At 41.1% G+C, this 26643-nt stretch overlaps 1 protein-coding gene across 6 annotated transcripts in view; it reads right to left on the reverse strand.

The window, feature by feature from the left end:
- Positions 1-26643, reverse strand: part of dab1a (DAB adaptor protein 1a) — a 230595-nt gene that overhangs the window by 133239 nt on the left and 70713 nt on the right. For all 6 annotated transcript variants that reach the window (XM_061778681.1, XM_061778679.1, XM_061778680.1 and 3 more), the window contains one exon: positions 12636-12717. The gene's annotated coding sequence lies outside the window, so the exon portion shown is untranslated. The remainder of the gene's footprint in view (positions 1-12635; positions 12718-26643) is intronic.

A 26643-nucleotide genomic window follows, 5' to 3' on the forward strand; every position in this document is an offset into this window, starting at 1 on the left:
TACTGCTCGCTGCCGGAACGGGCTGCAGAAGCAGGAAGTAAATGTTCTGCAGCGGTTCCAGTGACAGCAAACTTGGGTCTGAGGTGTTTTTTTTTTGTTTTGTTTTTTAAATGTGGGTGACGCATGGCTTCAAAGCTTCACTATCATTTTCGACTGAAACTCAAGTAGCAGACGAAACGACATGGTTGAGGAAATATGTTAAGAAAGAATACAATTATACTGTTGTACTCTAATTTGAAGGCACCTTTTGACCAGATTTTCTATAGGTAAAAACGTTCCTAAAAAGGCAATATTTTCTGACTCAAAAAAACTCAATTTCCACAGGAACCATCATCCGAGTGACAAAACCGTTTCATTATTTTTAATTCTATATTTTCTGTCATTACTATATGTTTTTATAAAGTATAATTACAGTGTATTTTTCTGTTTAAAAACATTAATAATGTATTTTTTTTTGGGGGGGGGGGGGGGGACAGATTAATGGCATTTCCATTCATTTCAATGGGGAAAGATGATTTGAGATATGGAAACAAACGTGGTCAAGGAATGAATTAAACTTGTATCTCAAGGCACCACTGTACTTTTGTCCAAATAGCATATAAATATGAAGGTATGAATGAGGTTATACAGTATGCGGCTACTTCCTGGTCGGAATATTGCGAGTGCTCGCTCGGTGTAGCTCAATTAAAACGATGCTTGATTAAACCCGCAGGTCTCAAGCAGAGCGGCAGCATGAGATCTGTTTCACTGCCAGCGCTGACACATTAGATGATTACACTGTGTGCTCCTGACAGCTGACACACACTCGCACACATGCACACTCACACTCACGCGCACACACACACAAAGCTCAGTTACAGTAGGCCATGCTAATGCTATTTAAATCAAAAACACACACGCACACCTCCAACTAATCGCCAAAGCAAGCACCAGTTCATGAACATGACCACAATGAGACGTTATTTTATGATCCCTTAAGCTTCTCCTCTGTTCAATATTTACATTACAAGATTGGACACATGTTGTGTGTATTTCTGTTGTGCAAGGTGGCGGTTATAATTAATAACTGGCAAGGAACGGTCGCATGACAGTAATCATATGACACCGCGTGACCGAGTGTGACGTGGGGACTTGACGTGCCTGTGGATCATCGTTCTGTTTATTTCTATTGTGCGAGGGTGGCGCTTGACACGAATAACTACCAAGAGGAGAAATCGCATTATATTACACGTACATTGCGCCATTGTTTTTTTTTGTTGTTTTTTTTTTAACACTATGAATTATCTGGTTGTTCTGTTTATTTCTTTTGTGCAAGTGGTGGTTCTCGTGAGTAAGCATTAGAGGGGAACTTTGCAATTTGGGGGGAAATATTTGTTAAAATTGTCAATATGACCTGACAGTAATACATAAGTGATAAGTGGGAAAAATAAATAAATAAATCTGTCCTCGACATGTCAGTCATTTTTCGCGCACTCGTGGGCACACATCACATCAAATTAAACGATTTTATTTATAGAGCGCTCTTCATACAATGATATGCATCACAAAGTGCATCTCAGTGGGCACACCCCCGTGGCCTCGCGCTGACCTGTTAATTTGAGCTTCAGGAGCTTAGGCTGAAGCTATGACAGAATATATCCACCTCCGGAAAATATAAAAATACCAACAAAGGTGAACATGAGGGGACCTCAGGCAGCTGAGAGTATTCAGTAGTGACGCGGAAATAGCAAAAAAAAATTTCTTGGACGGGTAAGTTTATCACATCTTTTTGATTTTTACTTGATTGGAAGTTCCAAAAAAAGAAAACTTCAAACAGATAACTTTTAGTGTTATAGTAACCATCCATTACGAATAAGTCCTACTACCAACCTAGCAGCTGTGGCTAACATTGGCTTGTTTACAGTGGTGATGCGTGCGATCGCTGCTATTTTATTGACGGTGGATGAGCGTGCACTGTGACTATCAAGACCATGCACTTAATAATCAAATGTCATTATAAGTGGCCATGTTTGAGGATCAGACTCGTGAGCGTTAGGGAAGGGGAGGGATGAGTCAAGCGAGGCTACGGTCATATCTTGCTAGTGGTTTAAACGCCGCAAACTCCCCCATTTAAGGAATGGCCGAATTGCAGTCAGTGCATGATGTGATGTCAGTGTATGACCCCGTGTGCTGTGCACTTTTTTTTTTTTTGTCCCCTTTTTTGTAATCGTTCCGTCTATTGCTATTGTCCGAGGAAATACAGAAACTGACAGGTTCAGAGAAAGCCCCACACACAGACAATAGCGTCAGTTAAGTGCACGTGTGATAGTATTCATGAAGCAGCTCTTGAGCGGCCATGTTTATGCATGAAGATTTAAGGCGGCGGAGGCCCGGGGCCAGCCGAGTCACATCAGGGATATGACGTCTCTTTATGGAGATGGTCACAAAGGCCCAGTCCCCCACATTAGGAATTAAATTGTCCCTCACATAGATCTTTCCACGCAGCTGGACCTCACGTGATTCACTTTATTTTTAATAACAATAATGCACCTCTCACGATAGTCACATGCTGTTGTTTTGCGAGAATAGCACCCCTGGAGGTTCGGTTAACAACGCTATTTCCCTGCTTGTTGTTGGCACGTCGCTTTAAAGAGAAGGTGCAAATTAAAGCGGCTGTTGCCGTTCCTCTAAAAGTCTGGCACTTTCCGTGAAAACAGCTTACGCGCCCGCCGCCGCTAACACATCAGCAACGATTAGCACACGGGAGGGGTTGGTGGACTAACGAGGACAAAACAACACCGTAGCTACGCCTAGAACAACTATCACCTAATCATACACCAGGCAATCAGGGCATGCTCGGTGACAAAGTAGTGCGCAGACAGCAGATGTTTTTCCTGCATAAAATCCCATCTCATTTCAGGCCGCCCTCGGCTCTAAAACCTCTGACATCATGAAACTGCGATTACCTGACAAGTGTTGCACTAGTTGGGTGTCATTTTTCACCAAGTCAAGACTGCAGAGATGTTATTTCCTCCTAATTTTTCCAGATTTCCCCCAAAACACAGAGATCGGGACCAGGGCGGTGGCCCCGGGCATCCAAACTGACATCGATCCGCATTTTGATTGGGGATGGTATTACCACGTACAGTGGCAGGTTACTTCCTGGTTCTCTGAAGTGAGACGACGGCGCAGTATAATTTTTGGTTTGTTTATTTTGTTGCATCAATAAAACTAGCGGCGTTTGTATGGACACAGCCTTTCTCTCTGATATTTGTGTCCATTAATCTGGGTTGTATTTCATTACGTGCCTGGCAAAGTGTCCTCTTGCTAAAAGGCGGCCCCCTCGTTGCAATACAATTAGTCTATCAGCTTTTCATTTGGCCTTTTATTACTACACACTTGAGATTGAATTATACTCTTTTAGTTTCATTTCCTCTGCGAGCGCTGACCTTCCAGCGAACAATCAGCGCACATCTGAGGCCGGAGCCTAATAGAACTAATATATCCTTTTTGGAATAGTTTTTGCAAAAGGGAAATGACAAGCGGCGTGAGTATGAAGAGGGAGAAAATGAGATCTATAATAAAGCGGTGATTCAAAGTCCGTCCCGCATTGGATGGCCCGGACCCCAATTTGATCTGAGATTGAGATTTAACAACCTACTTTATTTAGTGAGCGCTATTAGGACACAAGAATATTTACATATATGTCCTGCTCTTATTTTTACAAAATGGTCAAATTAAGCGGTTACATACAAGCTACAAACACCAGCTGGAGCTGGAGCGAGGAATGGTGGCCAAGTTTAATGACTTGCTGTGAAACGCCAAACTAATAACTCACATGGTCACAAAATATTCAGCCCCTGAAACCGATTTCGCTTGGAAACGTGAAACTTGGTCGGCATGTCCGTCATGAGTAAACTCACCAAAAGCCATGCCCAAAAAGACACAGTAGGTCAGCCATAGTGGTTCAAAGCGGTCATTTGAAGGTCATTTGGACTCTTCCAGGTGTTCTTCAAAGATAAACTTGTCCTTGAGATTTGGTCCAATTGCTACCAAATTGGAAGCACATATACTCGACAGATGGACAACGCTACATTGTAAAAACAACTGTGTTTTTTTCATTGCCTGTCAGCAGAGCATGGAGGTGAAGTTTGATGACTCTCCATAAAACCCGAAACTTGAATAATTCCACAAGATCACATGAAAAATTGACCCCCCCAAAGCCAGTTTTACTTAGCAACATGACACTTGGTAGACATCCCTGCCTAGTGAGTGATGTCAGGAGCTGGAGTCTGTTAGACTGCATGTGAGCATCTGGACGCGAGTTGTGGCCTACAGCAGCTCCTTGCAAGTCTTTTTATTGTGTACTTTGTGTTCGGCTTTTCCATTCAACAAACAGCTACAAGTGCATCGTCGACTGTGGCTCTCCTTGCCCAAATGCGAGGAAATCACAGTAACTAAACTGCTACATTTTCTTATCTGAAGCTCATTCGCAACTCAAATTCTGGCTCGACCAAGTGACAGCTCGCAACTCCAAAAGTGCATCAATTGAGGCACTCGTAAATCTAGGAACCACTGTATGTTTTCGACAGAAACATAGCACAAAGGTATGCTATATATATATATATATATATATAAATATATAAATAAATGTTTTATGTTCACTTCTTTCACACGACAGACACAGGCGCGCGCACACACACACACACACACGTGACAGAAGTGACTGATGACTCGGCTCAGCTGATGTGAACCCCATCGGGATAATCTCGGCTTCTCGTTCAATCGCCAGGGAATCACACTGAGGCTAGCAACAAACAGCATAACACAGTGCTCGCGCGGCTTTATTACAAACACAAACACACACACACACACACACACACACACACAAAGAGCTAGTGATTCGATGTGGAGCGGAGTGTGTTGTCCCTCAGGGGGGATACAACATAGTACACAATCAATAAGCTCCTGTGGTTTGTCCATATGATACGCTGCGAACAAACACAAAATAACAACATAAATAGACAGACAGCCGCTCCCCCGTTGTCACCGCTAACTCTCTCTAGAATCCACATGAAGTACAGTACACATGCATGCAGTACGGTACACATGCACCTTTAAAAAAAAAATAAAAAATACGAATGAGCAATGCCGCACAGATTGTAAATTATGTCATTTTCTTTTAGCGTCCGAGCACGGCGGGATCATTAGCCGCACCATTAAGCCCCTCAAGATAACACGGACAGTTTGCTTCATGCAGCCGCCGTCTACCATCTGTCTCGCCAATGTGTGTGTGTGTGCGCACGCATGACGAGGTGCATGTGAGACACATGGACACAAGTAACAGGATGCCACCGAATCAGGAAGTGGAAATGGAAGAAAATATAGTCGCTATAAAATCTTCCACTCTTATGAAAGACATTATGGAGTCTGTGGGAATTTGTGGGAACCTCAGTGGTCACTGATGTCAGACCGAAGAAAGAGGGCCAGGCATTCACCCGACCCTATGACAGACATCCCCACCGAATTTTGTTTCAATCGGTGAAACTGGTGTCGGCGGATCATTTTTTTTCTAACTTTGCAGGGAGTCCAATTTCTTAAGAAAAGGCTGATTCAAACCATAGCGCCAGCTTCTTTTTTGTTCAATTTTAGTCTCGGGTCGTTGAGACTTTTTTGTGCATCCTGGTATGATAGACATTTCCAATGAATTTTGTTTCAAATCGGTAAAACTGCTGTCGGGGGCTGACTTTTTTTCTAACTTTCCAGGAGGTGATGCAGAGTGAGAAAATGTCTGATTGAAACCAAAATGGCCGGCTCTTTGTTCAGTTTTGGTGATGGATCCTTGAGACTTTTTCGTGCATCCTGTTGCCCTCGCAATTTCATGTTGAAAGGTCAAACTGCTATTGGGGGCTAAATTTTCTAACTTTCTAGAGGGAATTACTGAATACGGAAGGGCTGATTTAAACTAAAATGGCCGACTCCAAGATATTTTTTCGAACGACCTGTTATAATGCTATGCTATTTATTAATTTTTTTATTTTTACTTTCAAAGGGGCGCTACTCAGCAAGTTTTGGGGGAGTGGAGGGTCTTCAGCACACCTACAATAAATAGATGCACGTTGTGGCATCAGAAGATGCTAAGGCGAGTAAGTAAGGGCTCTCGTCCTTCCCCCGATTGATTTACTGATGCGGTGTGTCCCAACACTTTTGTCTAAAAGTGTTGTAAGTACAGTATACAGGGTCTAACAATCTCAGCCTCCTCCTCCTGCTCTTTCTTCCAAACAACAATGCTCTCATCAGCACTGACAGCCGTCTTATTGTCTTTGCCTCCTTATGAATAGCAGCCAAACCACTTGTATACATGTGTGTGATGGGTTCGACTTCCACCCCAATCTCAAAGCTATTACCAGAGCTGATTCTCCGCTACATTACATAGCGTGTCTTTCATTGCGCTGCCGCGCCTCCAGTTGTCAATTTGTCGCTCCGCGGGGGAGCTCGGTGTCCGTGATGGTACGGCGATTTCCAGACTTCACAATGCTCATCGGAAGGTTCGATTTTGTTTTGGTCGCGATGCCTTAGTTCCCACCTAAATCTTTATTCTTCATCTTAGCAAGACATTTTGGGCAATTGCACGCGTCCAGTTTGGGGAAGGTCGTAGTGTTGCGGTTGGACATACATACAAACATGTAGACAGATATACATGTTGTGCATGTTTGGAGGACTTTGTGCGGCAGGACCAGACTTTATCCAATCAAACTCGAACGTAACACTCCAGAAAATTGTAGAAATTATGTCCAGAAGAGTGGAAGCTGTTATAACTAAAACAATTTTAGCCATTTTTTTTTTCCTCATTGTATTCTATTTTTATTTTATTTCAGGTCAACAATTCAACACATTTCAATGAGCTAAAATGCTCATTGAAATGCTCTTTTTATTATATTAATATTTTTGTTCAAGTTTCAATTTTACATGTCATTCACATTTAAAATGTACTTTTCAACAGTATTTTATTTTTATTTTTAAATATGTATTGTATTTATATTTTTAGTTCGAGGTATACAGCATGAGTATGTCAATTGTATTATTATGTTCATTTTTTTACAATTTAATTTATTATCAAATATTCTTTGCTATACAGTATTAGTATCTTTAAATGTATTTTTAGTTTTAATGTCCTTTTTAGTGTCAAATATTGTACATTTGTATATTTACTTTTAAATAGTTTATTTAATGCGCAGAATAATTTCTGCTTTTAAAATGTCTATTTCATGCTGTTTATATTACTAAATTTGTATTTTATCATCAACTGTTTTTATTTTGTGAATGAATTATTTTTTACATTATTTTAAATGCACTAATAATATTATTAAAAGATACAATTCCAAATAGAGACTCAGATCAAATGTCGCTCACTCACTTAAAATGTCTTAAACTTTACCTCTTCGATCAGCTGAGTGGGCAACACGGATCAATCCATTTATCTGGCGTTAATAACGCAAGCTAGTCGCCTCATACGACTTCATAAGCGTGCCTGTGCTTTCCGTTCAGTTCATTTTAAATTCGTTGCATTGGCTTGATAAGGGCTGACTTCAAAACACCGCTGAGGTCGGGAGCGTTAACGGGATGCAATAAAGCAGCTCAGAGTCCCTATATTGCAATGAAGTGATGATAATTTTTGTTTGTTTGTTTGTTTGTTTATTTTGTTTTGTTTTTGTTTTTTAAAATTGACTGGGGCTGCGCTAGCCCGTTCTGTAATAACGTAGCATATGGAGAGGCGTCTATTTAGGGGGATGCCTTTATTTGTGCTTGTGGCAGCCGTGGGTCTAAAGCAGGGGTGTCAAACTCATTTTTGTCACGGGCCACATTGTAGTTACGGTTTTCCTTAGAGGGCCGTTATGACTGGGAAAACCATGAAATTAATGTTTCATTCCGTCATCAATCGTATTACATATATCATAGTTTTACATGCAAATTGATGGGTAAGGAGTTTTAAAAGCAGAAGTCAATAGTTTGTTCAACTATTATTCAAGTTACAGTAAAAAGGAGTTGGGTAAATTTCTAAAAATGCCAACGATATATGACGATTTGAAAATTGAGCAAGAATCATGGAAGTTGAGGCTACTGATTTGCTTTGGCGGGCCACATAAAATGATTCGGCGGGCCGGATGTGGTCCTCGGGCCTTGTGTTTGACACCTGTGGTCTAAAGCATCAAAATATTATACGTTCTTGACACCCCCCGCAAAAAAATAAAAACACACATATATATATATATATATATATATATATATAATATAATAATATATATACAAGTGACGCTAACTCAAGAAAACACTCAAAGTTGTGCACGGGACGCTTTGTGAGACATATTTAGTTAATGCATTCCATGAATGTAGTACGAAAACACAGGTAGTAGTTGGTGGTTGTATTTTCTTTTCCTTTCTCAAATCAGTTTAAATCTTTGTCGCACGGAGCCAACACCCATCCGACTGAAAAGTTGAAAAGGCAGAAGATTGCGCTGACAAATTGAAAACAGGCGCGGCGTCGCTTGTAAGGCAGTCCAAAAAAAAAGAATATATTTTTTTTATTTTTTTTTTTTTTTTTTTTTAGAAAAGACCCTTTGAGGATTCAGCTGCTCGCTCTCAAAGTGTGCGCAATAGCGTTCATTGTCGACGCCATCGCGTGAATGAATTCAATTTGGAAGACGAACACGAGTTAGCATCGGCGTTAGCATTCAGCCCGCAACAAAAGTCGTGATTAGCGGAGCGGCGCAAGGCAATCGCTCAGCCCATTTAAGACGCACAAGGGCGGCGTTAACCTTATTCACACACTCCTATTCAAAAGGGGGCCTTTTATTTCCATTGGCTAATTGTGCTCGAGGGGGGCTCTTGAATGAGAGCCTTGTGGTAGGGGGAAAGGTGCCTTTTTCCACTTCTGAACACTTTGCACTGACGCTGTGACATGCGCACCTGTTTGCTTAGAATAAAAGCACAGCTGACAAAATACAGTTTAATAAAGTCAAGTCCCATATTAGTTGGTGTATTCATTTTGCCATTGAATGATTTACACTTCCTGACTATACTCTTTAGTCACTTAATCACTGCTCTTGTTTTTTACATTCATAACTTAATGGTTATAGTCTAGACAGTTTTGAGCAGATATACAGTATGCAGCCTGTTTGATCTAACCGAGTATACACAAATTAAGTTTCCCTTTAAAGACCTAGGAGTTTAAATCTTGTTCAAAATTTGAAAAAGTAGTCAATAAAAAATTTTTAAAAAAGCAATATTTTCTTTTTAGGAAGCAGCATCATTAGTTTGGCTTCGTTTTAGGACAGTTCAACCTCAATAGTTTGTTTTCTTTATAGGAAATTTCAACATCAATTATTTTTCTTGTTTGGTTTCTTTAGAGGTAAGTGCAAATTCTGTACTTTGTCTTCTTTTTATGAAAGCGCAGCCTCAATAATTTCCCTTCTTTTTAGGAAAGTGCAATCTCGATAGTTTGTCTTCTTTTTGGGAAACAAACAATACAGACAAGTGCAGAAGTAACAGCTTGAACAGTGTGAATGATTATGCTATATACTGCAACACGAACAATCCCATTTGCCCAGGATTGGTTGTTGAATGCCGCTGGAAGTTGTGTTACCACACACTAGGTTTTTCTCATGCTAGAGAGGCCATTTCAAATGACTCGAAGTTTAATGTACTGCCAAAAGCCTATCGTTAGCCATAATATAAGCTATCTAGAGGCTGAGCTACAATGTATTTGTTTACGAAGCAGATGTACCGTGAGAACTCACCAAATGTTCAATACAAAAAAAATCTGAACACGACTACATGATTTCAAAAAATCTGTCTTGTATTCCTGAACTACAGTATGTAGTGTAAATCCAGACTATTTGCGATTTTTATATAAATGCAAGGGCATTTTTAATCACAGTATTGTAGTTTCCTCCTCCCCCACAACACAAATCATCCGTTTTCAAATTAGCAGCTAGTGCCATCAACAAAATTGCTACTTGGCTAAATGTTAATTATCCACAGTCGAACATTAACAGCTGATTTATTGAGTGCAAACGCCGATTCCAAAATGCGCTGACCGTTTGCTTCCGTGACAGGCCGCTCTACAAAAAGCCCCCCCCCCCCCTGCCGGTGATGCCGTTCTGGCTTTGGCACGGGAACTGCATAGATACACCCATCTCTTAGCTGCGTGCCATAATTTGATTTTGAGGCCCCCTGTGATTGGATTACAACGCTGACATCCATGTCCAATTTGCAGGAGTCATGTCAATTTTGTTTGGCACACTCAAACATACGCAGGAACATACAGCAATCTCTCGCTAAATCACCCTTCAACTATTGCAGATTCAGTCAGTGCGTTGCAGATTTTTTTAAATCATATTTCTACTGCTGATAAAATACCTGTACAGTACAGGGCATGAGCTTAGTTGTGTTGAGCACTGGGATTTATGAGTGTCTTGGAATGCGTCGCTTCACTTCATGCGGGGGCAACCAAGGGGCGGGGAAGCGGAGAGTTTGTTGACGGTAACGGTTACGTCTCCCAGTAACCATGCTTCGCTACTTTATCAATACATGTGAGATAAATAGACTAACGTGTATCAGTGGACGACGATACAATACTTTTTTTTATTTTCATTTGTACTTATATTTTGAGTCATCTTGACCCAGTGACTTCAACCACTACAAACCGGTGGCTCCCGATCTACTTATGTTATCGAAATGACTAATTATCAACCTGCCTACATAACTACCCACCTAACTACTGACAAGATACCTAAAAAGCTAACTGCCAAACATACCTACCTACCCATGTTACTACAAAACTAACTACCTCCATACCCACCAACCTAATGTTCTACCAAACCAACGTATGTGACTACTAATGTTAACTACCTGTATGTGACTACTAATGTAACTACCTAAATATCTAACCACCTACAGTTCCTAACTAAATCCCATCATGACAACCTACATAACGACCCACTTACTTACCTAACTCAGGTCCTACATGCCTAACTCCCTAAACTAATTATGTAACTACGCGCTTACGTACCTACCAAATAACTTACCGTCGAACTACCCACCTAACTAACTATTCACTTAACTACCTAAATACATTCATACCGTACGCCTGTGATTAACAGCACTGATCACAGGCCAGACGAGGCATTCGTATCCCACTGGTAGTAGTTTTCTCAGGTTTCTCATTTCCAGGTTTTACGATGGCTGCAGCTTGACTCCAAATGAACTCAAGACCAGTCAGAGCCCAGTCACCTTATTTCGTCCAATGACAAATCATCGTTTACATTCTGGCGCATCATCAAGTTTCTCGTGTTCAAAAAAAATACAATAAAAAAAACATGAAACAAACACGTGGCTCGCTGAGGCATGGAGCGCGCGTACGAAGGCGGAAGGAAGTCGTTTGTAGTGGCGAGGCTGGGCAGTCCCACAGGCTCAAGGGCCATGAATAATTCAAGTCAGTCACGCCAAAATGTATGCGCACGAAAGAGGCGTGTGCGTACTGTGTGCGTATGAGCACAAAGAATCCAGAATTTGAGTCCATATTTACTTGGCTGTGTTGTGTGGAGCACTGATCTCTGGTCACCACAACATCTTTGCTACATGTTGCTTGGAAACAAAAAGCAACTAAGACCACTTCCAAAGATTCTGAGCTGTTATAATCTGGTCGGGCACACTAATGCGGTCATTTTGGGTTTGCAATTTGCGGATTCAGAACACTGCCATTAAGTTTTGGCAGTGAAAAAAAGTTTTTTTTTTTTTTTTTTTTGATACATTATGATGGTAGCCTTCAAATGTTCCCTTAATCTCCATCGTCTTTCAGGTTCAGTGCTTTTATTGTTTACGGTTGTTTTACAATCTCAGCCTTTTGGTTTTTACATTATTATTATTTATTTGTATTTTTTTATAAAAGCCATCCCTCGGGGGTTTACTGCATGTCTGCTTCATACGAAACCCACGTTTTCTTTTGTCATGTTTTGGCAGTGAAAATGAATTTTCTTGACACATTATGATGCGTTTTTCAACGTCAGCCTTCAGATTTTCCCTTCATGTCCATCATGTTTCAGGGACAGTGCTTTCTTTTTAAATGTTACAATCTCACCCACACGGTTCTCCAATTCAATTTTCTTTTTGTGACTGAAGCTACGTACAAGAGTTCCTCATTTTACTACACAGTTCCGCTTCCTACAAAACCGATGCAACCCCCCAAAATGTTTACGTTTTGGTAGTAAAGATGAATTTTGGAATTGAAAAAAAATGGATTTTTTATTTATTTTTTTTACACACTATGATGTGATTTTCCCCACAGTAGTCAACTTTCTTGACCAAACCCCCTGCGATTGGCTGGTGATCAGTCCAGGGTGTACCCCGCCTCTTGCCAAAAGTCAGCTGTGATTGGGTTCCCACATACCCACAACCCTAATGGGACAAGCAGTATCAAGGGTGGATGGATGGACGGATGGCTAAAAGTTAATCGGAAAACACCAATCACTAACCTAAGCTAATGCAGGAATAAAATCATAACACCAGTAAATGTTTGAATTACAAACACTTCTATGTATTAAATATGAAACAATCAAAGGAAAAACAGTGACAAAAAATGTATTGCTGACCTTTACCTCTGTGGTTGACTTGCAAACTAGTTCATTGAGCGCCGTTCGTATTCACAAAACGCCATAGGTCGAGACCCTCCTACACCCCCTGTATACACACAGAAATAGAAGATTTCAAATGACCAAAAGCAGCCATACAATTCATCTTTCATAAATCTCTTACTAGAAGAAATGCTGTGTGTGTGTAAAACAACACAGCGATCAATCTCTTTGTCCTTCTGCGAGACATGCATATTAATGTCAGATACAGAGACCTGCGTGAACATGCACGCTACACCCACTGCCGCGAGGACTCGAGTAGAATAATCAACATTCATCAACTCGGAAGATCTTAATGAGCTGATATCAACATGCGAATTGTGGTGCTAGCAACAAACAAAGACGAGGACCTAAAACACCCACACACAATCCTAACGAGAACTCTAAAGCTTGTTTGTTGTGAGAAAGCGTGTTGGAGCTCAACTGATTGAGTCGTGCATGAGTAACGACTGACGGCGACTCACACGGCGCTCCGGAACAGCGTGTGATAATAGGTGCAACATCACACTCGCACGCTGAGGTCCAAACCTCCTCTATCCTCGCTCGTCTCAAGGGAAACGAATCACCCCCTCGTAATGCTAACTCCACGTTGTGACCATTTTGTATTTTTACAATTGCGTACGTTTTGTGTCTTTTCATGCATGGCTTCATGAGACTTTTTGTGCATCTACCCGTGGTGGACAGGACTTTTGAATTTCATGTTGCTAAGTGAAATTGGCTTTGGAGGCTGGATTTTTTTTTTTGGCCACGTGAAATTAAGAGTTTTGTGCTTACTAGCGAATCATCAACCATGTCCCCCCCCCGCGCACACACACAATGACAAAGACAATTTTGAGTTGTTAAGACTTTAGTAGTTTATGACAAATCATCAAAATTCACCGCCATGCTACGGCCACACGCAATAACGAAAACTTTACCATCCGTCTCGTTTGGGAAATTGAGCCAAAAATGTCCACCACGTCTGTACAGTATAGACGCCTCAGCTCGTTTCAGCTCCTCACAGAGGATAAAGAATATATGATTGTGAGTACTGTTACATTGAATTGTCTAAATGTGTTGCTGCAACATATGTGTTCATACCAGTTGATTTAAAGGTAATAAAGGTATATGTGTTTTGTCAGTACAGGTATGTGTTAGCATTAGCATTAAGCTAATGGACTAAAGGCTATGTGGTTGTTTTAAATACACGTAATTTTCCGAGTTTTATGTTGAGTTTGATAAGAAACTTCAAATGGGTGTGGCATTAAACCGCTTAGAGCCCCTTTTGTTGTTCACAAATTGTTCACTATTTGCCAAGTGCTGCATATTGTAAAGTCAGTTGAGCTGAGTTCACTGCTAACGTGCAGCGCTCGGACCTTGAAAAAACTCAAAGCAAAAATTGGTCGAATGGCTCGTAAATTGGATCGCTCGTATTTCAAGGCACCACTGTATCAGATTTTTATCAGGATTTGGAGGAGGCCTGATTTTTGTTGTTGTTATTTTTTTGTCTTTGTACTTCCATAATGTATATCCCAAGCGAGACACTTGAGAGCAAAAAATAAAAAAAGAAATCAGAAATGTGTCAGTTGAACCATGCGGTGTAAATCCACACGTGGGCTGCAACTCAGGAACAGAACATTCAAGAGAGAAAAATCAGGAAAAGTGGCATCAAGCAGAGAGGGAGACATTTTGATTGGGACCCACACGTACGCCGAGGCGGCAGGCGAGAGATTGACAGGCTGCATTGTGGGCGAATTTGCATGCGTTGTCACGGTTGATCTCACGCAACTTAACCTGTGTTCTCCTCCTCGTTCTACACCAAGAGAGTTGGGGAGGGGGGGAGGGGGGGGGGGGGGTGCTGACGAGATGGAACACTTGTAAACGACACCTGTTTGAGGAGCGCCTCTCTACGGGGAATGCTCTCTCTCTCTCTCGCTCTCGCTCTCTTGCTTCTCTTCACACTCGCTTTCATCTCCTCCGTTCGCTTTGAGAATGCGGCTATTTGAATTCACGCGTGTTCTCAAGTACAAAATGCCATTCTTAAAAGCAGCAGTCAGTCTTGTTGAGCAAAAGTAGAGGTTGTTTGAAACGAGATAAATAGATTCAATATAGTCATTCTCAAAGAACATTGAACCCCCGCTTAAACACAGTTTGCTCTTCACCATTTCAACTTTGTGCATTTTTTCCCCACCTAGTCAGGTGTTTTTTGTGCTCCTGCTGTAACGCCCTAAGATGCCCCCAAACCCTCGCTAAAAGGAAAGTAGTAATTGAATTGATACATCTTGACTGTTCTAAGATCTCTGTATGTTCGGGAAGGAGCTATGTTAGCCCAGGTTTTTAATGGAAGTTACAGAGAGTCTTTGCCGCATGTGCATGTTTCTGCTCGGTTGAGTGGGTATTAAAAAGTTCAAGCTGACATATGACAGATTGCAAACTAATTATTGCTTGACAATTGGCATTTTTATGGGGGTTGCGAAGGCCCTTTACACTAAACTACACTCAATTCTTTCGGAATTTTATTAAAGGGTTTTGGGATCATAGTTTTGTGGTGTATTTACAATTTAAACTATCAATATAGGCTATTTGTGGTCGGTCCCTATTGAATTCCACGCAAATCAATGTTACTTAAATAACGTCAAAACACAACAGATCTAAAACCACACTCCTCCCTTATTAAAAGGCCAACTGAACCCCACATGAGCAAGCCCTAAGCGACGGAAGCAAGGAAAAACTCCCTCTTGGCAAGAAACCACGAGCAGACCAGAAACTCAATGTGGTGCGACTGGGAGAACTGAAAGACAAGAACATGCAGTACTACAACTGTCTAGCTATTCAACTAAAAACTGCGCTAAGGTGGAGAACAACCAACCAATTAGCGAGAGAAAATGCAAACCCATAAAGTTACTTGAAAGGGAAAGTTAACTTTCAATTGCTTGCATACAAATACTTGGATCTCCCGAGTAACGCTAAAAGGTAAGCAGAGCTGCATTGAGTTTTTTTTACATGCACATATTAGAGTTGTTGGAAGTTGTTGACGTGGAGAATGTGGGGAGGGGGGGGGGGGGGGGGTATTTGAGTCTGGTGATGTGCCACACAAGGTAGTGTATGACGTGCTGCCTCCACTAGTGAAAATGCTTTTATCATACACGATGCATACTTTTTTCCCCACACGCTGGAGTGCTTCCACAAGCACAACTCGCTCACCTAATTGCAAAACCCTAGCTCCTCCCTTGCTCGTCATAATAAAAAAATCCAGATTTGCCGTCATCCCAGCAGGATAACGGGCAGGGTATACATGGGACAGGGTCACCCCATCAAAAGAGGTTCATTTCAGCAACATAGAAACAGGAAGTGCAAATTGGGCTATAATTCTTGATCCTTGGGGTATTTTGATGAAAGACACCTGGGACCTGTTTTAATAAGCAGTTTAATGTTTAAAAATGCATAGTCTCTTACGAATGTAAACTGGAGGAGTTTGACGAGCAACCTCTAAGGATACTTAAAAAGTCATTCATGAAGTGACTTCTCTTCACTGCTCGTTAACAACATGCATAAACAAACTAAGTGGACTTCACTATCACCCTGGGTGCTGTCCACCATATGGCCATCAAGTGAGGGGGGAAAGTTCAACTCCTCTTCTCGAATGCTGATTAGCACTGATGAATATGCAAATCCAACTGTCTCGGTCGTCATTAACCGCGTGCCCCCCGCACCGTCGACGGGGGTGTCAGAGGTCTCAGGGGAGGGAAAAAAAACGCCAACGCCCTTCCGGTCGCTCCACTGAGTTAGTCTGTGAACCTGTAACAGATGCTCTTGTATATTTATGATGATGACAGTGCGTCCAAATGCTTTCTTCGTGCAACCTTTATTTTTTTTAAGGAACGACCTCAGCAGATGTACGAGGAGGTGACTTAAACTGATGCCACCATAAAACCGTTATTAACTGTACAGGCCATCTTTTAAAGGAACATTCTTACATTTTTAACTGTCATATAAGTGTACAAATATAAGTTCAAGAGGAAAGTTTGCAACACTAACAGTTGTACATGAATAAAATGATCTCTGTCAAAATCAGCGCTGACAGGCCCCATTTTGTGATCTGCAAGCTAACACTCTTAACACTCCGTTTCATGTCAGTACGAGCCCCTGGAATTCACCCGAAATGGCTTTGTCAAACCAAACTCCTGCATGAGACTTTCATTTCTAAGACAGACATGTAAAGCCAGTTCCGTGTTGATGTTGAAACTGGTGACAGGGGTTAATTTTTTTTAATGTTTTATTTCAGTGGGCATTATACAAATAACATTTAAAAAATATATATATATATATATATATATATATATATATATATATATATATATATATAGCACAATTAGCATTAAAAACCTGAGTGGATTAATTTAGTTGGTCCAAATCCACAGATCCCAACTATGAATCCAGAATGTTCACATGTAAGAAAGCTACATGCTAAGTAGCTATTGCATCCAACATACTGTAAAATAATGGATGAAGATGTTTTCAGAGTGGTATTGAACTTCACCAGAGACAAATGCAGTAGCAAAAATTAAATAGAAATACTGTATGCACTGCTGCTATTGTTATTAATGAGGCAGGGAGCATATTTCTGCTCCTGTAGAAAAGTATTTCTTTATTTTTCTTTTTCCCCCAACAGCTCTATTGCTCACCCGGGACAGAAAATTGATTCAGTGGTTTTTTTTTTTTTTTTTTTTTTTTTAAGAGTCACCCAGCGCCCAAGAAGCAGGCCATACGTCACCGGGATGGCGCACGGCGTAACGTAACCAGGTTACTGCGAAAGTGGGAGATAGATGGAGACGGATGGCGTAACTTTATTTGTTTCTGTACACTTGAATGTTCACAGATCAGGCTTGCTGTACTCGCTTCGTACAGGAGCTCAATTGTAAATTATTACAGTGTGTAAACATGTCTGGATGGGCGTTGAATAACGACATTATTGAATTGAAGTTCCCAGGTGAGGGATGCTAGCTGCCGCTCATTGGGTCACCACATATATGACAAGCAAAGACCAAGACTGCAAAATGATCAACTGTAATATACTAGCCTGAAACTTTATGTTTGTAAAAAAATAACTTTAATAACTTTACTTTGATTAGGTGGCACTAATCAATTGCATCACAGCATCCGCCAAGAAAAAAAGCTCAAGGTATGCTGACGACGTGGGGCAGCGTTCCAAAAAGAACCATGAACCTAACAGATCTGATGTTTGACCTCAGCCATATTGTTTTGGGGACCATTCAAAATCAATTGGGCTCTGTATGTGACAGAGATCAAGAGTTAGCGCAAAAGTTTAAATAAGTTTGCAAATACTACCGGTAAAGCGCCGGAAGGACCCGTGCACCTACAGATCTGAACACCCGCCGAAGACATATTGTTTTGGATATCATACAAAATCAATTGGGTTCTTGATATGGCAGAAATCAGTAATTCCTGAAAAGTTTGGAAAAGACAAGTATAAAACTGCTGCTGTTAGAGCGTCGAAAAGAAATGTGATTTTCATGTTTGACCTTGGCCATGTAGTTTACAGTATTATTCAAAATCAGTCGTGTTCTGTTACGGTGATAAGAATATTGCTTGAAGGTTTTCAAGAAAAGATCTCGATAGAGCTGCGACTGGTAGAGCACCAAAAAGAAACAAGCAACTACAGCACAGAAGTGACCTTTAACCACGGTCGTATCATTTTACATATCATTCAAAATTAATCCGGTTCTGTATATGACAAATCAGGAGCTCCTAGTAAGTTTTGATGATCTGAGAGCACAGAATGGAAAAGTGCAACATCAGATTTGATGTTTGACCTTGGCCATATCGTTTTGGGTATCGTTCAAAATCATCCGAGTTCATTTTATGATGGAAAACAGTTACCTTTGAAGGTGTTAACGATTTGTATAGAACTGCTACCGGTAAAGCGCCGAGAAGAAACCTGACCTTCAAACTCAGCCATATCGTTTTGGATATGATTCAAAATGAATAAGCCTTGACAAAAGTTCTAGAATGTTATTAAAAAGGTGGTAAGTGCAAAACTGAAACAGGTAGTGTGCTGAATAGAAAAGTGCACATTCAGATCAGATGTTTCACCTTGTTTATATTGTTTTGGGTATCATTCAAAAGCAATCCATTTCACTTTATGATGTAAAACAATAACCCCTGAAAGGTTAAAAAAATAAAAAAATTTCAATAAAGCTCATAGAACTGCTACTGGAAAAGCATCGAAAAGAAGCAGAAAACATTAGATCTGACCTCAACCTTAGCCATACTGTTTTATGACGGGACGGCAATTACTTTTTAACTTATTAAAATGACAAGTGTAAAACAACTACTGGTGGAGTGCTGAATAGAAAAAGCACCTATGGATCGAATGTCTGACCTCGGCCACATCGTTTTGGGTGTCGTTCAAAATCAATCTAGACATTCACTGCCATTGACGGCTTTAGAATTAACTAAGCCTTGAAGAGGTTTACAATCTGCGACTGGTAGAGTGACGAAAAGAAACTTGACCTTTGTTTGGGATATTCCAAAGTAATACCATTGCAGGTTCTGTCACTTTCATTAAAAGGAAAGTCGAAGTGTTACTGGTCGAGCGCCGAATAAAAAGGTTTACTCCCCTTCAACCTCAAACCAAATTTATTGTGTTCTGTCTGGGACACAAAGCAATGATAGAAATAAGGAACTCCTTTTGCAGAAGAATGGTCATTAGCGTTCCGGAGGTGACGTAGACAAATTCAATGTGAAAGAAAAGAAAGAAAATGTGACAAGAAAGGAAGAATAACTAGTACTTGAGCAGATCAATAAGTGCTCACACTTTTTTCTCATGCTAAAAAGATAATCACTAAACACTGCTTTGCTGTTTCAAATCTATGGCATGAATTGAAAAGTAATGGTGTAATGACTCGCCTGTTTAGGCATTGAGTTGCCTGATGGTAAGTTTAAAAAAAAAAGAAAGAAAGAAAGGCCCATTGATTTCCTTTGAAGAGGTTTTAATAAATATGGCACTTGGTTATTGACCACAGAAAGAGGAGGAACTTGTCACTGTCGTCTGGAAATCCAAAGCATGCGAACCACTCAGCATGCCAATCAATGTACACAGATGCATGCATCACATATTCTGTAGGAGCTCAATGCAACGTCCTGTACTCCCTCCTCATCTTGTATTGCAGGTCAAATTAACCCGTACAAATATTTGAGGATTATATGATGTGTGTGTTTCTTTTGTTGTTGTTTGTTTGTACTGTATATATTTAATCATTCATTTTGTCTTGGTTAAGATATCCATCAAAATCGAAAGGGTTTAAATGAAAAGAATGAAAAGAATAATAATATTAAATAATAATAATACATTGATAAAGAAGGAATAAAAACATACTAAATTTAAAGCATTTTGGAGAGAAGAGATTCGTTAAAAGTAATAGGGCTTCAATAAAAATAACATTTATGAAAGATAAGAAATTACAAAAATAGAACAAAAAAATTTAAAAACTAAAAAAAAAAAACATCTTGATTAATATATCCAGAAAACACAACAGGGATTACATTTTTTTTTTTACATTAAAAATTACATTTGAGAAAAAGAATTTTAAAATGTTTAAGAAGAAATAAAAAATGGTTAAGAGATTCAACAAAAACAATCAGGCTTAAATAAAACTAAAATGTATACCAAAAAAAATATTGAATTTAAAAAATTAAAAAAGATTCTCAAAAATACAAATTTAACATCTTGGTTAAAATAATCTTTAAAAGCCTAAGGTTTTTTGAAATTATTATTATTAAAGGTATATACAGTATTTGTATTTGTATTATTTGTATTCAGAAATTCATTCATTTATCCATCCATCCATTTTCTACCGCAGGGGCAGCAGCCTCAGCAGGGAAGCCCAGCTCTTCCCGAGGCGTTCCCAGGAAAGCCGAGAGACGTAGTCTCTCCAGCGTGTCCTGGGTCGTCCCTGGGGTCTCCTCCCGGTGGGACGTGCCCGGAACACCTCACCAGGGAGGCGTCCGGAAGGCATCCAAAACAGATGTCCAAGCCACCTCATCTGGCTCCTCTCAATGCGGAGGAGCCTTCTCCAAGTCCACAAAACACATGTAGACTGGTTGGGCGAACTCCCATGCACCCTCGAGGACCCTGCCGAGCGTGTAGAGCTGGTCCGCTGTTCCACGGCGAGGACGAAAACCACACTGCTCCTCCTGACCCTCATCTCCAGCACCCCTGAATAGACCTTACCAAGGAGTGTGATCCCCCTGCAGTTGGAACACACCTCCCGTCCTCCTTTTTAAAAAGGCGGACCACCACCCCTGTCTGCCAATCGAGATGCACTGTGCCCGATGGCCACACGATGTTGCAGAGGCGTGTCAACCAGGACAGCCCCACAACATCCAGAACCTTTAGGAACTCCGGGCGAATCTCATCCACCCCCGGGCCTTGCCACCGAGGAGCTTTTTAACCACCTCGGTGACCTCAACCCCCCAGAGACAGGAGAGCCCGCCTCAGAGACCCCAGACTCTGCTTCCTCATGGGAAGGCGTGTCGGTGGAAGCTCGCACTGCATCCAACCCTTATGGCCCTTCCCACAGGTGGAGGGACCATGGGAAGAGGAACCCACATTACCCCCATGGGTGCAGGCCCAGCCACTGGGCGCTCGCCTTCGAGCCCCACCTCCAAGCCTGGCTCCAGAGGGGGGGCCCCGGTGACCCGTGTCCGGGCAAAGGAAAACGTTTTCCTTTGTTTTTTATCATCATAGGGGTATTTGGATCTGTGCTTTGTCTGGTTCCTCACCTAGGACCTGTTTGTCATGGGTGACCCTGCCAGGGGCATAAAGCCCCAGACAACTTAGCTCCTAGGATCATTGGGACACACAAACCCCACCACCACGATAAGGTGACGGCTCAAGGAGGGGTATTTGGAAATTGTTTAAAGAATTAAAAAAAAAGTAAATATTCAAAAACCTGAAAATAGCATTTTAAATAATTATAGAATTAACACAATTTTGAAATTAAGAAAAAGAAAGATTCAAAAACAGTGTTTCAATTAAATTAGAACAAAATAAAAACAATCACACATCAGCAACAAAATATCTGTTATTTTCTCTCAATCACATTTTTAGACCTGCCGACAAACTTGCAAATATCACCCGAAGCTTTTTTCTTCACCAACGCAAGAACACTACTGACTTTGATTGATGTCTGATCAAAGATAGCAGACGAGAAAAGTCCCTCTCTCTTTCTCTCGGATTACTAGGCAGGACGAGGCCTCGCCGGGTTCTGTGTGAACGCGATAATGAAGTGTACACAGGAGAGGATTACACTAACCCTACACTCCCACCATGGGCCCTGTCCTTTGGGTTGTGCGCTTGCGCTGAACACACGTCAACACTGATAATGCTGAATCGGAGCAAGGAGCTTCAGCTGCAGCTCGGGGAGTTTCGATATCTCGAGCGCAAATGTGCAAATACGGCAGACCGTAGAGCTACTGGCACTCGCGTAGCGTAACCGGGACACGAACGATGCTAACTTTAGCCTGTGACCTGCCCAGAATAAAAGGAGCCCCAAGTGTGACCAAAGCAGGTCAGGAGATAAAAGTTTAAAAGCCACAGTGCTAAACATACGGCTTGTGAAATATAACCCCGGTTACCACAAGAACTTCTGAGACTGGATAGTAGCTGATGGAACAACCACATACGATTCTAAAATCACAAAAGTAAAAAAAGGCAAGAACAGGCTGAAAGTTTGAAGAAATTATATTTTTGTTGTTCTAAAAAGCATCTTGGTTAAGTCAAATGATGGTTTCAAAAAACGAGTCACAGATCCCTGGAGATGGCAGCGTTGCATCACTCTGCATTGCAGATCAGCACAGCTTTTGAGTAGAAGATAAAGATTAGGCGATGGATAAGGGAGAGAAAATGCCATCACATTGGAAGTTGGACAAGCTTTGGCGCCTGATACAAAAACAGGGTATGTATATGTATGTACTAGAAAGTGGGTGTCGCGATCGTGAGTGTTGACAGTTCATGGAGTGAAAGATGAACGCCACGTAAAAAGGCCACTGACGTTCAACTCGAGCAACGTTGTGAGTCAGCATCGCTTACAGCGTGCTTCTAAATATCTGTAAATAAATGATTATTTTGCCATCAAAAGCCCTTTCTCAGTCTTGATTTTCTCATTTTATAGTTTGAGGTGTCACAAAAGTAAAAAATATTAGCGTCAAAGTCACTGCTCTGCTTGACATTCAATGCTACTTCACAAAAAAAAAATGTCTTTTTAGTCAGAAACCAATGTTTTAGTGAAACCAAAAGGTTCTACTGCCAATTACTGAAAAACAAGAAAATCCTAGAAAAAGGATGAGGGTGGAAAAAAAAAAAAAGAGTATCTACTCTTACTTTTGGTAGGTATGGTTCTAATATTGCTGCTTTGAAAACCTTCAATATTTCCAGCCATTTTAGAACATTTTGATCTTTCGAGACCCACAATACATTCCACAGACAGGTCATTTTGGTGTGAAGACTGATTGAGAACTGCAATCAAATATTTCACCTCTGTCATCTTGGTCACTGACAGGAATCACTCCAAATCTTCCCGAGTCTGACCAAAAACAAAAAAAACAAAAAAAAACATCAGTTGAGACTTGCACCCAATTGGAAGAAAACGTCTCTGATTTCAGATTTTGCGTCCATCTTGTGTCAGGCACATTGTCATTCCAAATCATGCGTGTTCGCAGACATTGTGCAGATATCATTCAGATATCAATGAATGGGGTCCTTGCTAACGGGGAAGGGTTGATCACACTCTGTCGCCCGTGACAGTGATCCAGCTGCAGCATCTGCTCCATTGCCCTCCTTTCATTACCTTCATCCATCCGTTCATTCATCCTGCCGTCCATTCATCCTCAACTCATCTCCGGGCCTGTCAAAGCGGCGGGACGACGCCATCTCGGCGTCGCGCGGGCGAGGCCAGGGGTCCCATGTCACGGCCGTCCCCTGCCTGCGGAAATGTGTTATCGATTGAAATGGACGTCACCCCCTGTGCTATAGCTGGCCGTGACGGCCTACTTAGTCAAGGTTGAGAAGGGTGGCTAAGAGAGATGAAGGATATATGGTCAAGGATTGAGTAACGTCTCCTAGAGGGAGCGCAATTAATAGCCTACAGTTGTGGGAGAAAACAAATTAGTGGTAAGCACTTTTGAGATGGAGATGGAACATTATATTGTCTTCATTTGACTTCTCTCCCTCCCACACCTTCACCCTACGAATTTCATTAATTGCGCCCCCTCCTTCTTCTTCCGACCTTTCCGACAGTTGGCATGTGAAGGCACCACGCTGTCGCCCTCTGCTGGCCAGCATGAGCGCTGTTCTTGTTGGCGACATCTTCCGCCAATCCAAAACAAATATACAGGGCATTTTTCGATTTGTCCCGTGCTATATTCTATTTTTGTTTTAGAAATGAAAACGAAAACTCAAAACTGTTATTCTACTTTTCCTTACTTGTTCCAGACAACAACAAAAATCTGTATTTTAATTTTGGTTTTTCTATTTGAAAAACAAAACTCAAATAACATTTTCTATTTTTAATATGTCTCCAAAAATATCTAATTACCAAAAGAGACACAGATCCATATACACTGAAACAAATGAGTCAAATTATGAATTTTTTTAAGGGGAAGTGTCAAGAAAAGAAAAAAAAAAAAGTGAAAATAAATTCTATCAGATAGCTGCAGTAAAGCTATTATTTCATGTTGTAAACGATTCAGCGGATTTATAGCTCACAACGCGTAAGCCCCACGTTTCAATGTTGATGTTTCTGAGCTTTTTATGACAGATAAACTAAGCTTACACGTTATCACATACTGTTATACTGTTTTAAATCATAGTAGTAACTTTTTACTTCATATACCAATCCGAATTTGACCCGTGCGTGCATCAATTGGCCTCGGCTGACCAAACTTAGACATTTAGTGTTAAACCGTCATCTGAAAACGAACAGGTTGTCGGTACTCGGTTTTTGAAATCAAAGTCACGATCAGCTATCAATTCTTCGCTCACGCAAAAATCAACGGAGCGACAAGTAGGGGAGCAACTGATCATTAGAAACGTTGGTAATTTAGACACAAAGTCAATTAATCAATTTCACCCAGTCAACGATCGATGAATCATCGATTATTATGCAATACCTAGAAAGACAGAGCAACATCGATATTCAGTCTTAGACCAAATACCGGAGCCTACATTTATCCAAGCAAAGCTATCAGAGATGCTACAGTAGCTAACACAAGTCAGAGACATCGATTTGTTACAGAAGTGCAAAACGAGTCCAACAGGCTGGAAACGACGTCAGCGAAAGGAATGAGGCAACATAGGAGATGCACTGATAGCGAGCGCAGCCCTGAGATGTCGTCTGACAGGCCTGAAGGTGACCCCATCAATTATGCGCCGTTGTCAATAATTCAGAGTAGGCCAGGGGCTCTGTGTGTACTGGCCAACACGTGTACACACAAACACACACGCACATGTACTGTATACACAGACCAGTGGCCTGATTTGATTTCAGATGACCAGTCAATGTGGATCCAGGGCTTCAGAGGGAGCAAGACTTTAAATTATTGCTGGGCTTAAAGATACACTGCGCTAGCGCTATTTTCCCCACCCAGGCTAAAACTTTTTATTCCAGCTTTCGGCTCACTACTTCTTCTTCTGCTCTCTCTACGCTCGCATCGTCTCTTCCACCTCCAGGTTATGTCACTGCAGTTTTACAATTTACTCACTTTACTTTTCGGGATCATCGATAATCCCTCAAAAGTCTGAAGTGGTTTAAGAAAGGAAAGGAAAGAAAAAAAATAAAATAAGTCTTCCCTGTGGAGCAGCAGTAGATGTGAGCAAAACACTGACTATGATGGTCCAAAAAATGGTTCTAGAAGAGAAGAAAACACACATACAAACATCCGTACATGAGTGGAATTGAACAGAAGCCCTGATTGTTTGCCACACTACTAAAGTGAACCAGATGCTAGAATTTCCCTGAAGTACAGAGAGATGTAGAGAGGGACCACTCTCTTCTTCTCTAATCTTCTGTCTTCATCTCATACTACACACACACATTTGTTTAGCCGGTGAGGCTGACTGTTCCACCAGCCCAAACCTCGTCTTTCTTTCTTCCTGCCTTCTATTAAAATTGGAATGGGCTCGTTCAAGCACAATTGGACCATTTGTCTGCGTGGGTTTCTTCTTGAGCGCAACTCTGCCGCTATTGGCAACAAGAGGCTCCCCGAGATGAACGAGGGCCAGATATAACGTGCTGTTTTTTACACTCTGCCTGAGATCGCAGCAACAGTAAACGATGAGATCCGTCATCAAGGTACGAACGGGCGCCGTCTCCAAGCTGCCTGTTTCAGCTTCTTCTGAGCTGACAGCAAACTTTCTGAGACTGGACAGCACATTTCGCTACAGTACAATTGTTGGAATTTGATTGGACCCTGCACAGATTCAAGACACCTGGTGCCTGAATGAGCAAAGCAGCCCCAGAACATAAAGACCAAACCTTAAGACCGGGCAGTCCATTTTGGCAACGGAAGGCTTCGAGGGATTCTAGAGCAAAATGTGCTGCCATCTTGGAATGAATGTTATTGCAAACCTCTCTGGCAAAGACATAAAATTCACAAAGTTGGATGAGCAGTTTACAATTTTATCTAAGGACCACAAACTGATTTGTCTTTTTATCTCATCCATAGAAAGCAAGATTTTCAAAAATGATAGTATTACTGCTGTTCTTGCTTCATTACAGACCTGAGAAAGGTCTGCGCAGCCAAGTTATCCAATTCATTTACAAATTGACCGGCACCCACAGTAACTTCGATGTCACATATGATACAAATCTGACTTAGGTCAAAACTGGGGACACTTTAAGGACTAAAATGTCAATGACTAAGTACCAATTCAACACTGACAAGTTGACCGCAGTCAATTTCATTTGTTTCAAAA

Source organism: Phyllopteryx taeniolatus, chromosome 7, assembly GCF_024500385.1.
Source record: "Phyllopteryx taeniolatus isolate TA_2022b chromosome 7, UOR_Ptae_1.2, whole genome shotgun sequence".
Taxonomy (NCBI): domain Eukaryota; kingdom Metazoa; phylum Chordata; class Actinopteri; order Syngnathiformes; family Syngnathidae; genus Phyllopteryx; species Phyllopteryx taeniolatus.